The sequence below is a fragment of the Lithobates pipiens genome, unplaced genomic scaffold (genome assembly GCF_037356315.1).
Source record: "Lithobates pipiens isolate NorthernLeopardFrog02 unplaced genomic scaffold, aLitPip1_a1.2 Scaffold_61, whole genome shotgun sequence".
NCBI lineage: Eukaryota > Metazoa > Chordata > Amphibia > Anura > Ranidae > Lithobates > Lithobates pipiens.
In genome coordinates, this window is record NW_027507883.1 from 1,061,007 (window position 1) to 1,075,243 (window position 14,237).

Sequence of the window (14,237 nt, forward strand, 5' to 3'; positions counted from 1 at the left end):
TGAAAAAGAGAAAATTTACAATGGCATTATGCTTACTTATCCAGAGATAATGAAATCTGAGGTTTGGGTTAAAAATACACAATCGAAATCATGGCACGATATACATTTTTTTTACTGTTAACCTAAAATGCTTACTTCATGGTTAAACCTGGCTTAACCCTTTCATGACTAAGCCTATTTTTGGCATTTGGTGTTTACAAGTTAAAATCCATATTTTTTGCTAGAAAATTACTTGGAACCCCAAACATTATATATATATATTTTTTTAACAGAGACTCTATAGAATAAAATGGCGATTGTTGCAATATTTTATGTCACACGGTATTCGCGCAGCGGTGTTTTAAATGCAACTTTTTGGGAAAAGGGACACTTTCATGAATAAAAAAAAAAAACAGTAAAATTATCCCATTTTTTTTTTTTGCATAATGTGAAAGATAATGTTACGCCGAGTGAATAGATACCAAACATGTCACACTTTATAATTGCACGCACTTGTGGATTGACGACAAAGTACGGTACCTAAAAATCTCAATAGGCGACGCTTTAAACATTTTTTACGGTTACCATGTTAGCGTTTCAGAGGAGGTCTAGTGCTAGAATTATTGCTCTCGCTCTGACGATCGTGGCGATACCTCACATGTGTGATTTGAACACCGTTTACATACGCGGGCACGACTTCCGTATGCGTTTTCTTTGCTTCGCGAGCTCGCGGGGACGGCGGGCGCTTTAATAAAATGTTTTATTATTTTTTTATTTATTTTAAAATGACTAAATTGTTTTTAAAAATAAAATAAAAAATGTGATCACTTTTATTGCTGTCACAAGGAATGTAAACATCCCTTGTGACAGTAATAGGCGGTGACAGTTTTCAAGTTGTTGTTGGTGATCTTTTTTTCCATTGATCCGGAAATAAAGTTGCGTGTCGTCAGCATAAGAGTGGAAGCAAAGATCTGAGCATCTGATGATTTGAAGGAGTGGGTGAATGTAAATGTTGAAAAGAACGGGTGACAAAGGAGAGCCTTGAGGGACTCCGCAGGTGACTGCCTGAGTTTCGGAGAGGAATTTTACTAGTTTCACTGTCTGTGACCGATTTCCTAGCAAGGACGCGAAACATTGGAGATCTATGTCTTGGACTCCGGCTACTTCTGTGAGTCGGACGAGTAGAGTATTGTGATCTACTGTATCAAACGCTGCACTTAGGTCTAGGGACATTCAGGGTGACATGACCGTAGGCGATCTTGCTGGCCACTCTCAAACCTCTTGACAAACGCCAAGATGGTCACCTATGCAAATGAGCAGAAAAATAAAACAGGTCGTCGACGCCAACAACATATTAAAAAACCTGCAGCCGGATGTTATTCCTGCGGCTCCGGTTTTCACTGTCTTCTATGCGGAGCTGGTGTTGCCGCAACCGGGAGAGGTGAGCCGCTTGATGATCGGCTTGCTCAGCGGGGATTGCTCCGTTTGTCCCTGCTGAGCCGGCGGATAACAGGGCGCTCCCCGCACACTGTGCAGGTACCGCCCTGTCAGCTCTCAGTTCTCCTCTATGGGGGATCGGATGAACACGGACCATCTGTCCATGTTCATCCGATCCGCTCTGCAGACGGATAGAAAAATAGTATTTTCTTCCGTCTGCAGAATCGGACAATGGCTGAGGCGGACTATATCGGGTGTCTGCGGATGTTCAACCACAGACACCCGCTATCCCATAGGAATGCATGTATGTCCGTATTTTATCCGCAAACGGATGGATGAAATATGGACGTACTGTCCACATGTGTGAAAGGGGCCTAAAACATGTATCCAATGACTGGATCTGAAAGGTAAACAAACTGATATTGTAGCAATCTAGGAATTGGTAAGAACAAGTCCAAGAAGCAACAAAGTAGCTAAGATAGTCCTCATAGTAGATGAAGGGAATACACACCTTGATCTGCAGAAAATTTGTAAGCAGCTGAAAGCAACAGACAGCCCCAAGACAACTGACTGCCTGTGAAGGATACCCTCTTGTAGAGCTAGACAGGGCTGCTCTATATACACACCCCAGACAGGTGTGTGGCTGACTTGGCCATCACCAAGGTGCACACCCACACCCCCTAGTGGCCAACAGCCAGAACTACCACTGATGGAAAAATGCCACTTAGAGCAGATGTGACCCATCAAACACGGAGGGGATGGTAAAAGGGGAGATAGTGGGGCAGAGGATGGTTGGCCTGTAAGATGACGAGAACAATTAGGGGGAGGAAAGAAGGGAACCACAAAGGCTCCGACCACAATGCACCCCACAATCAGATTATATAAATACTGTATTGCGGCTCCTTTTGCCACAAGTTGCAGGAATATTTAAAAAAAATTTTTTTTTTTTGCACAAAGTTGTCACTAAATGATATATTGTTCACACATGCTATGGGCATAAGTGAAATTACACAACAAAATTAATTCTGATGCTTCTCCCGAGTACGGGGATACCACATGTGGGGGACTTTTTGGGAGCCTAGCCACGTACGGGACCCCGAAAACCAAGCACTGCCTTCCGGATTTAAATGTAAAACGCTATCAAAACGTGGGTGTTAGCGGTACTGTCACTAACCTAGCGCTGCCTGGGGCGACGCAGACCCTCACCCTAAAACCTAATTGATATCACCCGCGATCAGGGGGTTAAACCTTTATTGGGTAATAAATGGTGGGTGCCCTGATGCTATAAAAAGCAAACTAACCAGAGTCACCCGTAACACTTACACGGTGATCACTGGTGAAAGGGTTAACTAGGGGCAATCAGGGGGTTCAAATTTTTATTAGGTAGTATATGGGGGTCCCTGGCATTAAAGTTGAAGATACCCACGATGCTTTTAATTTTTGCAATGGAGTGCCCTTTAATAATCAGACCATAATACTAGATGAGGGTCAGGTATTAAAGGGGAACCCACCAATTTTTTTTTTTTTGTAAGCTCCGATGTTCCACTTTAATATCCATACTAGACCCTCATCTAGCATTAGTTCAAGTGAACATTCAAGTGAACCCCGTCACCCCTCAGGTAGAGCCAGTTATCCCCTTCCAATTCGGAATGGCGAACAGCAAGGCCACCATTCCGCACAAAAAATCTAGCCACCTCCTTATTGAGCTTGATCCGAGCCTTATTCAGCCTCTCCACCGATCTTGCTAGACGCCAGGAGGCCCTACCCACAATGTCGGACCAAACCAGAAGAGTCTGTGGAAAAAAGGAGCGTAAACGCAAAAAATCAAACTTTATGTCCCTGATCAATTCCCTAGCAGGACGGAGTCCTAGATCATTCCCCCCAGCGTGCACCACTAAAACATCAGGAGGCCGATCCAATCTGGCATAGCGGTGAACCTCTGGCAACACCCTCGACCACACCATCCCCGGGACTCCAATCCAGCGCACTCTTGCCAACCTTCTAGGGAAACCGAGTTGGCGGCCGTCCGGGCGAACCGCAGCCCGCTTTGCACCCCAAAACACATAGGAGTGTCCGATAATCCACACCAAACACTCGCTCTCTGAAAGACAAAATACAGTAAAAACAAACAACACTTAGACAAACACCCACCAACATGTGGCAACACACTACATAACACAACACGACCACCAACAACACACCCAGGTAAACACGATGCAGGTCTCATCACAGGAGATGTGGACGCACATACAAACGAAAACGCCGGGATTCCCAACGACCAATCCGCTGTAAGATTCGGTCGTCTAAACCCCACCTGGCCGCCTCAGTGGCTGCCCCAATACGAAATGAATGAGAGGCATAAGCCCCAGGATCCAAACCACCCACCCGCAGACATTTCCGAAAAACCGCCACAAATTGAAAACGGGACAATGCAGAACCGTTAGCGTGAGTCAACAACGGGCCCGGGCCAGCCGTCCGCAACCCTAACCAACGGGCCACGGTCGCTACTGGGCAAGCCGGGGATGAACCCACCCGACCGAGCACCATGGTAACTCCGCGGCCCGCCTGATCAGTTTTAGATCTCCTTATACGCAAGTACAACCTTTCCCCTTGTAACCTAACGTCATCGACTCCTAAACCCCCGGCGACTTTAGTCGAGGGGCTCACCAACTCCCCTATTCTCATCGCCCCAAAAAAGGCCAAAACAAAAGCCGTCTTGAACAAGATCGCTTCCAAAGGCGACGAACAGACCCCTGGTAATTTGTCCAAAAGCATTCCCAAAATGTCAAAAGACACCGGGCGTCTAGAATCGGGCAACTGCTGCCCTTTTCTATAACCCCTCAAAGCCTTGCGCACCAAGAAAGATTTTGTCAGATCCCCCAACCCGTAAAGCTGGAAAAAGAAAGCCAGCCCCGCCATTTTCCTATTCAAGGACGCGATCGAAACCCCTTCTTCAAAGTTCTTTCCGATAAAATAGAGTAACACATGTAACTTATCCTCACTACTCACAACCTCACCTACCGAACTCACCAGCCTTAGCCATTCCTCCCAAACCCGCTCATAAGCTGCCCAAGTGCTGGAACAAACTGACCTGCGAATTAAACCAGTCACGGTGGAGAAACGATCTTCCACAAATAATCCAGGCAGGGAATTCCAAACCGCTCCGCCTCTGGCGCCAACTGACGGAATTTGTCCCACTGTTGACGAGAAAGAGCATCCGCCACCGTATTAGCCACCCCTGGTAAATGTACCGCATACACAAATAAATTCAAACTCAAACACTGCAGCACCAAATGCCGCAGCAAGCACACCACAGGCGGAGATGAAGAACTCACCGAGTTGATCGCTTGCACTGCTCCCAGATTATCGCAATGTAACCGCACGCGTTTGTTCCGAAAGTCCTGACCCCAAATGGCCACCGCTAGAACTATGGGGAACAGTTCCAGCAAAATCAAATTGCGAATGAAGGCCGAATCTCTCCATTCAGCCGGCCAACACCCTGCACTCCACCTCCCACCCAAATAGGCAGCATATCCGACAGACCCAGCCGCATCGGTATAAAGATCCAAATCAAAGCTGGAAACCGCCGCGTCCATCCACAGAGATCTCCCGTTATAATGATCAAGGAAAGACTTCCACACCCGTAAGTCCTCCCGATGCGACCGAAGCAGCCTAATGTAATGATGTGGAGAAGTCACCCCAGCGGTGGCCGCCGCCAACCGCCTGCAAAAAACCCTCCCCATGGGCATAATGCGACAAGCAAAATTCAGCTTGCCCAAAAGAGACTGCAGAGCCCTCAACTGCAATTTTTTACAATCGCACGCAAGCTCCACCTCTCTGCGAAGATCCGCCAATTTATCCACGGGCAGCCTACATTCCATCTTCCGTGTATCAATCGTGATACACAAAAATTTCAGCTCCTCTGACGGGCCCTCCGTCTTCTCAGGCGCCAACGGCACCCCGAATTTTTGGAACAGATGCTGCAAAGTAGACAGCAGGATCTGGCATATCCGAGTCCCAGGGGGACCCACTACCAGAAAGTCGTCCAAGTAATGCACTACAGATTGCCACCCGGAGACGTCACGGACAACCCACTCCAAAAAGGAGCTAAAAGTTTCAAAGAATGCACAGGAGATAGCGCAGCCCATGGGTAAACAGCGATCTACAAAATACCGCCCTTCCCAAACGCACCCGAGGAAACGAAAACTCTCCGGGTGAACCGGTAGTAGGCGAAAAGCCGATTCGATGTCAGTTTTCGCCATCAAGGCTCCTTGCCCAAAGGCCCGCACCCATTTGATGGCATCATCAAATGATGCGTACGAAACCCCACACAACTGAGGATCAATGGCATCATTGACCGAACCACCCCGCGGATGAGACAGATGGTGAATAAGACGAAATTTGTTGTGCTCTTTCTTGGGAACCACCCCAAGCGGTGACACCACCAAATTCTCAACCGGGGGGGAAGAAAAAGGCCCAGCCATCCGCCCAAGGGCCACCTCCTTTTCCAATTTGTCAGAAACCACCACCGAATGGACTCTAGCCGATCGCAAATTTTCGCTCTGGGAAGGCACCGTGGATAAAGTACAGGGAATCTCAAAACCTTCGGAAAAAACCTTGGAAAAGAAAACGCGCCGCGGCTCTATCGGGATATCTATTGAGGAAGGGAACCATGTTTTCCACCCTCACCGGGGTTTTCCCTTTTTCCAACCTCAGGTGCCTTACCTTTTCCGTGTTTAAAACACTTGGACAAAGGGTGGGCACCGCCACATCCGGAACACTCATGCCAGAAACGGCACGACACCCCGAACTTGCAAGAGCTGTCGTTGAAACGCCAGCAATACCCCTTCCGATTTGCGGCCGATGTTGAGGAGGCACTAGCACCCCCGGCCCCCCCAGGAAAGGGTTGCGGTGCCACTCTCGCTTGCGTCATCAGCTTCATCCACAACCCTATATCCTTGTGATCCCAGCGCAGCGAAGGCCGCACCGCCTTCCGTTGCCGAAATTGTTCATCGTAGAGCAGCCACGCTACGCCCCCATAAACCCGCTGAGCCTCACTAATGGAGTCCAGGTAGCAAAAAGGGGGGGAACAGCACTCCGGCGATTTTTCACCAATCACGCTAGCGTAAATGGTGAAAGCCTGTAGCCAGTTGTTGAAAGTTCTGGGAATCAAGCGATACCGGCGCCTTTCTTCATCCTCCTTTTTACTGTCGTCCGGCCTAACCTTGTCAAGATTACATTTTTCCAGCGGCAACAACGCGAAGATCTCCACGTAGTCCCCTCTCCAGATGCGTTCCTTCACCTCCGGTTTCAAGTGTGCTCTGAGGGGTTCCTTCGAAGCACACATAAACCTCCCCTCTGGCAGCGTCCGCCATTCGAATCCCATCCGCCGTTCCTTCCGTAGGCTTGGGATCCACCGTAGCCTGCGCTGCACTTGGTCCCGCAACCGCCTCCACTGTCGTCATCGTCTGACCACTGGATCCATCCAGCGAGCTTCCCGCGGCGAGCTGTCCACTGTCCCCCGCCGACATCCAAGCACTCACTGGCGAAACCCCTGGGGCAGGAGCGCGGCCAGACCCGCCAGCCAGCAACTCCTTGCAGCCCGCCAACCAAGTGTGTAGCATGCGCTCCACCATAGGCATAGCTGCACCCCCCCCCCCCAGCCCTCCCCACTTACCGCATTACCTCCCCCCACCTGTCCCAGCTGGGACTCAGTAGTGCAAGGAACCAACACTGGAAGGGGAGGGGCGGGCAACGGAGGAGGGGGGACAGACACCGATACAGCAGGGGGCACATCAGACACAGGCACAACAGAAGGGGGATACATAGACAACACAGGAACAGACAAAGAACACTTACCAGGCTGCCCCGGAACAAGACTCCATCCAGCCGCCGTTCCAGCCTCCTGACGTTCAGCTTCCCCAGCCACAACCGATGCCTGACGGAGCTCCTCATCTTCGGACGCGCTGAGCTCCCCTTCAGAGCGATCGTCTCCTCCTCTCTGTGCTGTGGACTGGAAAGCGCTCGGACCGTCTCTCCCCGCCGGGCGCATGCCGATGACGTCATCCTCCTCAGCCGCCGACGCACGGCCGCACGCTCTGCTCCTCCCACGCTGTGCGCTCTGCCTCTCTCCTCCAGAGACATTCGCCGCTCTCCCCTCCTGCAGCGGAGATGGCGATCGGGACTCCTCACGTCTGCCTCCATGTCTTCTGTCCCGGGGGGTCGCAGCCGCCTCAGTAACCAGGCCAGCACCCGCCGAGGACACTCTCCCCCGCCGAGCTCTGCCAACAGGAAGGGGGCCCCCCCGCGTAGCAGCAGCCGCTGTTCGTCTCCTGGTGGGCTCAGTGCAGGCATCAGCAGGGTGGTCATTACACCTGCCTGGGTCCCGCCGAAGAAGAGGATTCCTCCCGGCCCCAGAGGCAGTAGAGGGAGTTTGCCTCTTAGCCCTGGGTGCCGAAGGGTCCCGTTTGCCGGGGCTCCTAGTGCGGCGGCCGACCCTGGGGGTCATTTCGGGGCTCAAACACTCAGGAGGGTGAGACCTCCTAGCGCGCTGCGTACGTGGGGCAGGACCAGCGTGAACCTGCCCTGACCCCTGCAGCATGCCAGCCAGCTGCTGTTCAAGCCACTGGGGCCCATTCACTAAAGCTGCCGCCCGCAGCCGGCCTAACATGCCCTCCACATCAGCCATCAAGAAATTTCCAGCACTGACCTTGAACTGTAAATTCTCCTTCCCTGGCTAATTCTTGACTGACCCTGTGAAACCCCCCTTACAGCCTACACCCTCTTAGACTCCGCCCTGACTTGACCTACTCCCCCTACCACGCCTTCCCCTGACCCAATGACTGTGTACCTCAAATTTTTGTCCTAACCCCTTTTAACATCTGCCTAACTACAGCCTACCCTGCCCCCCCAGTCATGAGGGCCTTCCACTATCAATGCTCTGCATTACATTCCAGGCCTTCTCCTGTATGACTGGGCTGCTGTTCGATCTGAAGTAAGTGAAGGGTACACATTATTTCTTAATTTTATACATTTATTTTTCTTTAAAGATGCATTTAGCCTTTAACTCCAGGGCACGTTCATCCCATTGGTGGTCAATGGGCAGCATGTCTCCCCTTGGTGGTCAATGATGGGCAGCATGTCTCCCCTTGGTGGTCAATGATGGGCAGCATGTCTCCCTTTGGTGAGTCAATGATGGGCAGAACGTCTCCCCTTGGTGGTCAATGATGGGCAGCACGTCTCCCCTTGGTGGTCAATGATGGGCAGCACGTCTCCCCTTGGTGCTCAGTGATGGGCAGCACGTCTCCCCTTGGTGGTCAATGAGGATTCACTATTGAGTTGGCCCACCCTTTTGCAGCTACAACAGCTTCAATTCTTCTGGGCAGGCTGACCACAAGGTTTAGGTGTGTGTCTTTGGGAATGTTTGACCATTCTTCCAGGAAGAGCATTTGTGAAGTCAGGCACTGATGTGGACGAGTAGGCTTGGCTCGGGATTCTCTGCTCTAATTCATCCCAAAGGTGTTCTATTGGGTTGAGGTCAAGAATCTGTCCAGCCCAGTAAAGCTCCTCCACCCCAAACTCGCTCATCCATGTCTTTTATGGATTATGCTTTGTACACTGGTGCACAGTCATGTTGGAACAGAAAGGGGCCTTCCTCAAACTTCCCACAAAGTTGAGAGCATGAAATTGTCCAACATTTCTTGGTATGCTGACACCTTAAGTGTTGCCTTCACTGGAATTCAGGGGCCAAGCCCAACCCCTGAAAAACAACACCACACCATAATCCCCCCTCCACCAAGTGATTTGGACCAGTGCACAAAGCAAGATCCATAAAGACATGGATGAGCGTGTTTGGAGTGGAGGAACGTGACTGGAATGCAGAGTCCTGACCTCAACCCAATAGAATACCTTTGGGGTGAAATAGAGTGAAGGCTGCGAGATGGGCCTTTCTCGTCCAACATCAGTGCCTGACCTCACAAATGTACTATTGGAAGAATGGTCAAATATTCCCATAGACACACTCCTAAACCTTGTAGACAGCCTTCCCAGAATAGTTGAAGCTGTTAGAACTGCAAAGAGTGTGCCAACTAAATATTGAACCCTATGGACGAAGACTGATATTCCATTAAAGTTTGTGTGTGTTCGTGTGTAAAGGCAGGTGTCCCAATACTTTTGATAATATAGTGTATGTGTAAGGGGGCACTCTGCCACACTCTGATGCAAGGGGGCGATACTCTGCTATAAAGTGGGACTCTGATGTAAGGTGTTGTGGGTGATGCAATGGGCTTTGGGGAGATTCGATGTTCTGGGGAGATGCGAATGGGCGATGGGATTCGATGTGTTGGGGCGAAGCGATTCGATGTGCTGATGTGATTCGATGTGATGCGATATGCTGTGATGTGCTGGGGCGATGCGATGTGATGTGCTGGGGGCGATTTGAAGTTCTGGGGATATGTGATGCGATTGGGCGATGGGATTCTAGGTGTTGGGGTGAAGCGATTCAATGTGCTGATGCAATTCGATGTGTTGGGGGTGATGCAATGTGCTTTGGGCGATGCGATGTGCTGGGGGTGATTCGATGTTTGTGGGAGATGTGATTCGATGTGCTGGGGGAGATCCAATTCGATGTGCTGAGGGTGATGCGATTCGATGTGCTGTGGGAGATGTGATCCTATGTGCTGGGAGCAATGTGGTGCGATGTGCTGGGGGCGATGCGATGTGCTGGGGCGATGCAATTTGATGTGATGTGCTGGGGGCGATGTGATTCGATGTGTTGCGGGTGATGCAATGTACTTTGGGAGATGTGATGTGCTGGGGGTGATTCGATGTGCTGGGGAGATGTGATTCGATGTGCTGGGGGAGATGCAATTCGATGTGATGCCAAGTGCTGGGGGGCGATGCGATGTGCTGGGGTGATGCAATTCGATGTGATGTGCTGGGGGCGATTCGATGTTCTGGGGAGATGTGATGCGATTGGGCAATGGGATTCGAGGTGTTGGCGTGAAGCGATTCGATGTGCTGATGCGATTCGATGTGTTGGGAGTGATGCAATGTGCTTTGGGCGATGCAATGTGCTTTGGGCGATGCGTTGTGCTGGGGGTGATTCAATGTGCTGGGGGAGTTGCGATTCGATGAGCTGGGGGAGATGCGATTCTATGTGCTGGGGGAGATGCGATTCTATGTGCTGGGGGCAATGTGATGTAATATGCTGGGGGCGATGCGATGTGCTGGGGCGATGTGATTTGATGTGCTGTGGGCGATGCGATTCGATGTGTTGCGGGTGATGCAATGTGCTTTGGGGAGAGTCGATGTTCTGGGGAGATGCGATGCGATTGGGCGATGGGATTCGATGTGTTGGGGCGAAGCAATTCGATGTGCTGATGCGATTCGATGTTTTGGGGGTGATGCAATGTGCTTTGGGCGATGCGATGTGCTGGGGAGATGCGATTCGATGTGCTGGGGCCAATGTGATGTGCTGGGGGCGAATCGATGTGCTGGGGTGATGCAATGTGCTGGGGGTTATGCGATTCGATGTTCTGGGGAGATGCGATTCGATGTGCTGGGGCGATGCGATGTGCTTGGGTGATGTGTTTCGATGCGATTTGGTGGGGCAAAGCGATTTGATGTGCTGATGTGATTCGATGTGTTGGTGGTGATGCAATGTGCTTTGAGCGATTTGATGCGCTGGGGCGATTCGATGTGCTGGGGGAGATGCAATGTGCTGGGGGAGATGTGAATCGATTTGCTGGGGAGATGTGATGTGCTGGGGGCGATGAGATGTGCTGGGGCTATGCGATTCGATGTGCTGATGCAATTCGAAGTGTTGGGGGTGATACAATGTGCTGGGGTGATGCGATTCAATGTTCTGGGTGAGATGCAATTCGATGTGCTGGGGCGATTCAATGCGATGTGCTTGGGTGATGCGATTCGATGCGATGGGTGATGCGATTTGATGTGCTGGGGCGATGCGATGTGCTTGGGCAATGCGTTTTGATGCTATGTGGTGGGGCAAAGCGATTTGATGTGCTGATGCGATTCGATGTGCTGGGAGATGCGATTCGATTTGCTGGGGCGATGCGATGTGCTGGGGCGATGCAATTCGATGTGATGATGCAATTCGAAGTGTTGGGGGTGATGCAATGTGCTGGGGTGATGTGATTTGATGTTCTGGGGGAGATGCGATTCGATGTGCTGGGGCGATTTAATGCGATGTGCTTGGGTGATGTGATTCGATGCGATGTTTTGGGGGCGGCGCGATTCGTTTTTCTGATGCGATTTGATGTGTTGGGGTGATGCAATGTGCTTTGGGCGATGCAATTTGCTGGGGGCGATTCAATGTGCTGGGGGAGATGCGATTCGATGTTCTGGGGAGATGCGATTCGATGTGCTTTGGGCATTTCGATGCGCTGGGGGTGATGCAATGTGCTGGGGGAGATGAAATGTGATGGGGGAGATGCGATTCGATTTGCTGGGGCGATGAGATGTGCTGGGGTGATGCGATTCGATGTACTGATACAATTCGAAGTGTTGGGGGTGATGCATAGTGCTGGGGGTGATGCGATTCGATGTTCTGGGGGAGATGCAATGCGATGTGCTTGGGTGTTGCGATTTGATGTTCTGGGAGAGATGCGATTCAATGTGCTGGGGCGATTCAATGCGATGTGCTTGGGTGATGCGATTTGATGCGATCTGTTGGGGGCGACGCGATTCAATGTTCTGATGCGATTTGATGTGTCGGGGTGATGCAATGTGCTTTGGGCGATGCGATGAGAAGTGTTGGGGGAGATGCGATTCGATGTGCTGGGGGCGTTGTGATGCAATGTGCTGGGGCGATGCGATTTTACGGGGAGGGGGGTGATGCGATGTGCTGGGGGAATATTTTCTTATTTTTAACCCGATTATCTATGTAACATAGAGAAAGTTGTTTGTGCAAATAGTTGTAAATAAGCAGTTTTTTTAAATACTCCCACCATCCCATCTAAGGCCCCATTCACACATGCGGACATTATGTGCGTATTTCATCCATCCGTTTGCGGATGAAGTACGGACATACATGCATTCCTATGGGATAGCGGGAGTCGGCGGATGAACATCCGCAAACACCCGATATCGTCCGCCTCCGCAATTGTCCGATTCTGCAGACGGAGGAAAATCCTATTTTTCTATCCGTCTGCAGAGCGGATCGGATGAACACGGACAGACGATCCCCCATAGAGGAGAGCGGAGAGCTGACACGGCGGTCCATGCACAGTGTACTGGGACCGCCCTGTTATCCTCCGGCTCAGCGGGGACAACAGAGCGATCCCCGCTGAGCAAGCGGATCATCACGGGGCGGATCATCACTGATCCATCCCGTGTGAAAGGGGCCTAACAGCAAAACACAAGCACAATTTTTCAAAATTAATATGCACAGTTTGAACTTCATAAAGTCGTCTTCAATACGTCTAGATGCATAAATGAATTGTGTTGCTGACATTATTATTTTTTTAATTATTTTTTTTTTCTTTTTAAATGAAAAGCTGTACAGAAAAAAGTATCAGCTGAGTGTAGATATGTGTGTGTGTGTATATGTACAGAACACGATATATATATATAGTGTGTGTGTGTGTGTTTCTTGAATAATATTTCTTGTACATGCAGTATATTTACTGGTTCCTGGAGGGAGGAGGGGTTTGCATAGATATGGGTGGCAACTTCCTCTAACACTGCCATTGCCATGGAAACCTGACCTGAAACTTATTACACTGCTTGTGCAGCATTGAGCATGTGCGAGATCGGCAAGGCTGAAATCCAGGAAGAAATACGGTCTGGCTTCAGATGCCCACACTTAAGATGGCCACAGTCTGCTGCTAGTTTATAAACTTTCAAAATGCTGTAATAACCTAACAAAACGGACCTTAGTTTACAGACCAACTTTACTGAATACATTAAGCTTGTGTATTATAGGGGTATTTTTATTTAAAAAGTGTAATTTTGGCCTGAGCACCACTTTAACCACTTGCTTACTGGGCACTTAAACCCCCCTCCTGCCCAGACCAATTTTCAGCTTTCAGCGCTGATGCACTTTGAATGACAATTGCGCGGTCATACAACACCGTACCCAAATGGAACTTTTATCATTTTTTTCCCACAAATAGAGCTTTCTTTTGGTGGTATTTAATTACAGCTGGGAGTTTTATTTTTTGCTAAACAAACAAAAAAAGATGCAAAAAAATAAAAAAATCATGTTTAATAGTTTGTTATAAAATTTTGCAAACAGGTCATTTTTCTCCTTCATTGAAGTGCACTGATGAGGCGGCACTGGTGGGCACTGATAGGCATAGTTAAGGCGACACTAATAGGCACAGATAAAGTGGCACCGATAGGCACAGATAAAGTGGCACCGATAGGCACAGATTGCCTATGAGTAGGGTCGGGCCTGGTAAGTACCTGGATGGGAGACCGCCTGGCAATACAAGGTGCTGTAGGTTTCCTTTTTTTTTATTTTATTTTTTTTGGAGCGTTGACTTATTTTTTCCCTTGTTTCCCAAGGTGAATCTTGGTGTTTGTCAAGGGGGTTGAGGATGTCCAAAAAGATTGGCTATGGCCACATCACCTTGAAAGAGCCCCATCTTGTCTCACCTCGGGGGCTAAGCAGGGGCTGAGCCTGGTTAATACCTGGATGGCAGACTGCCTGGGAATACCAGGCCCCTGTGCTTCTTTTCTTTTTTTGCATTTACTTGTTTTTTTCCCTTGTTTCACAAGGTGACTATCTTGGCGTTTGTCAAGATGGTTCAGGGTGTCCAAATAAATTGCCTATGGCCACATCACTCTGAAAGCGA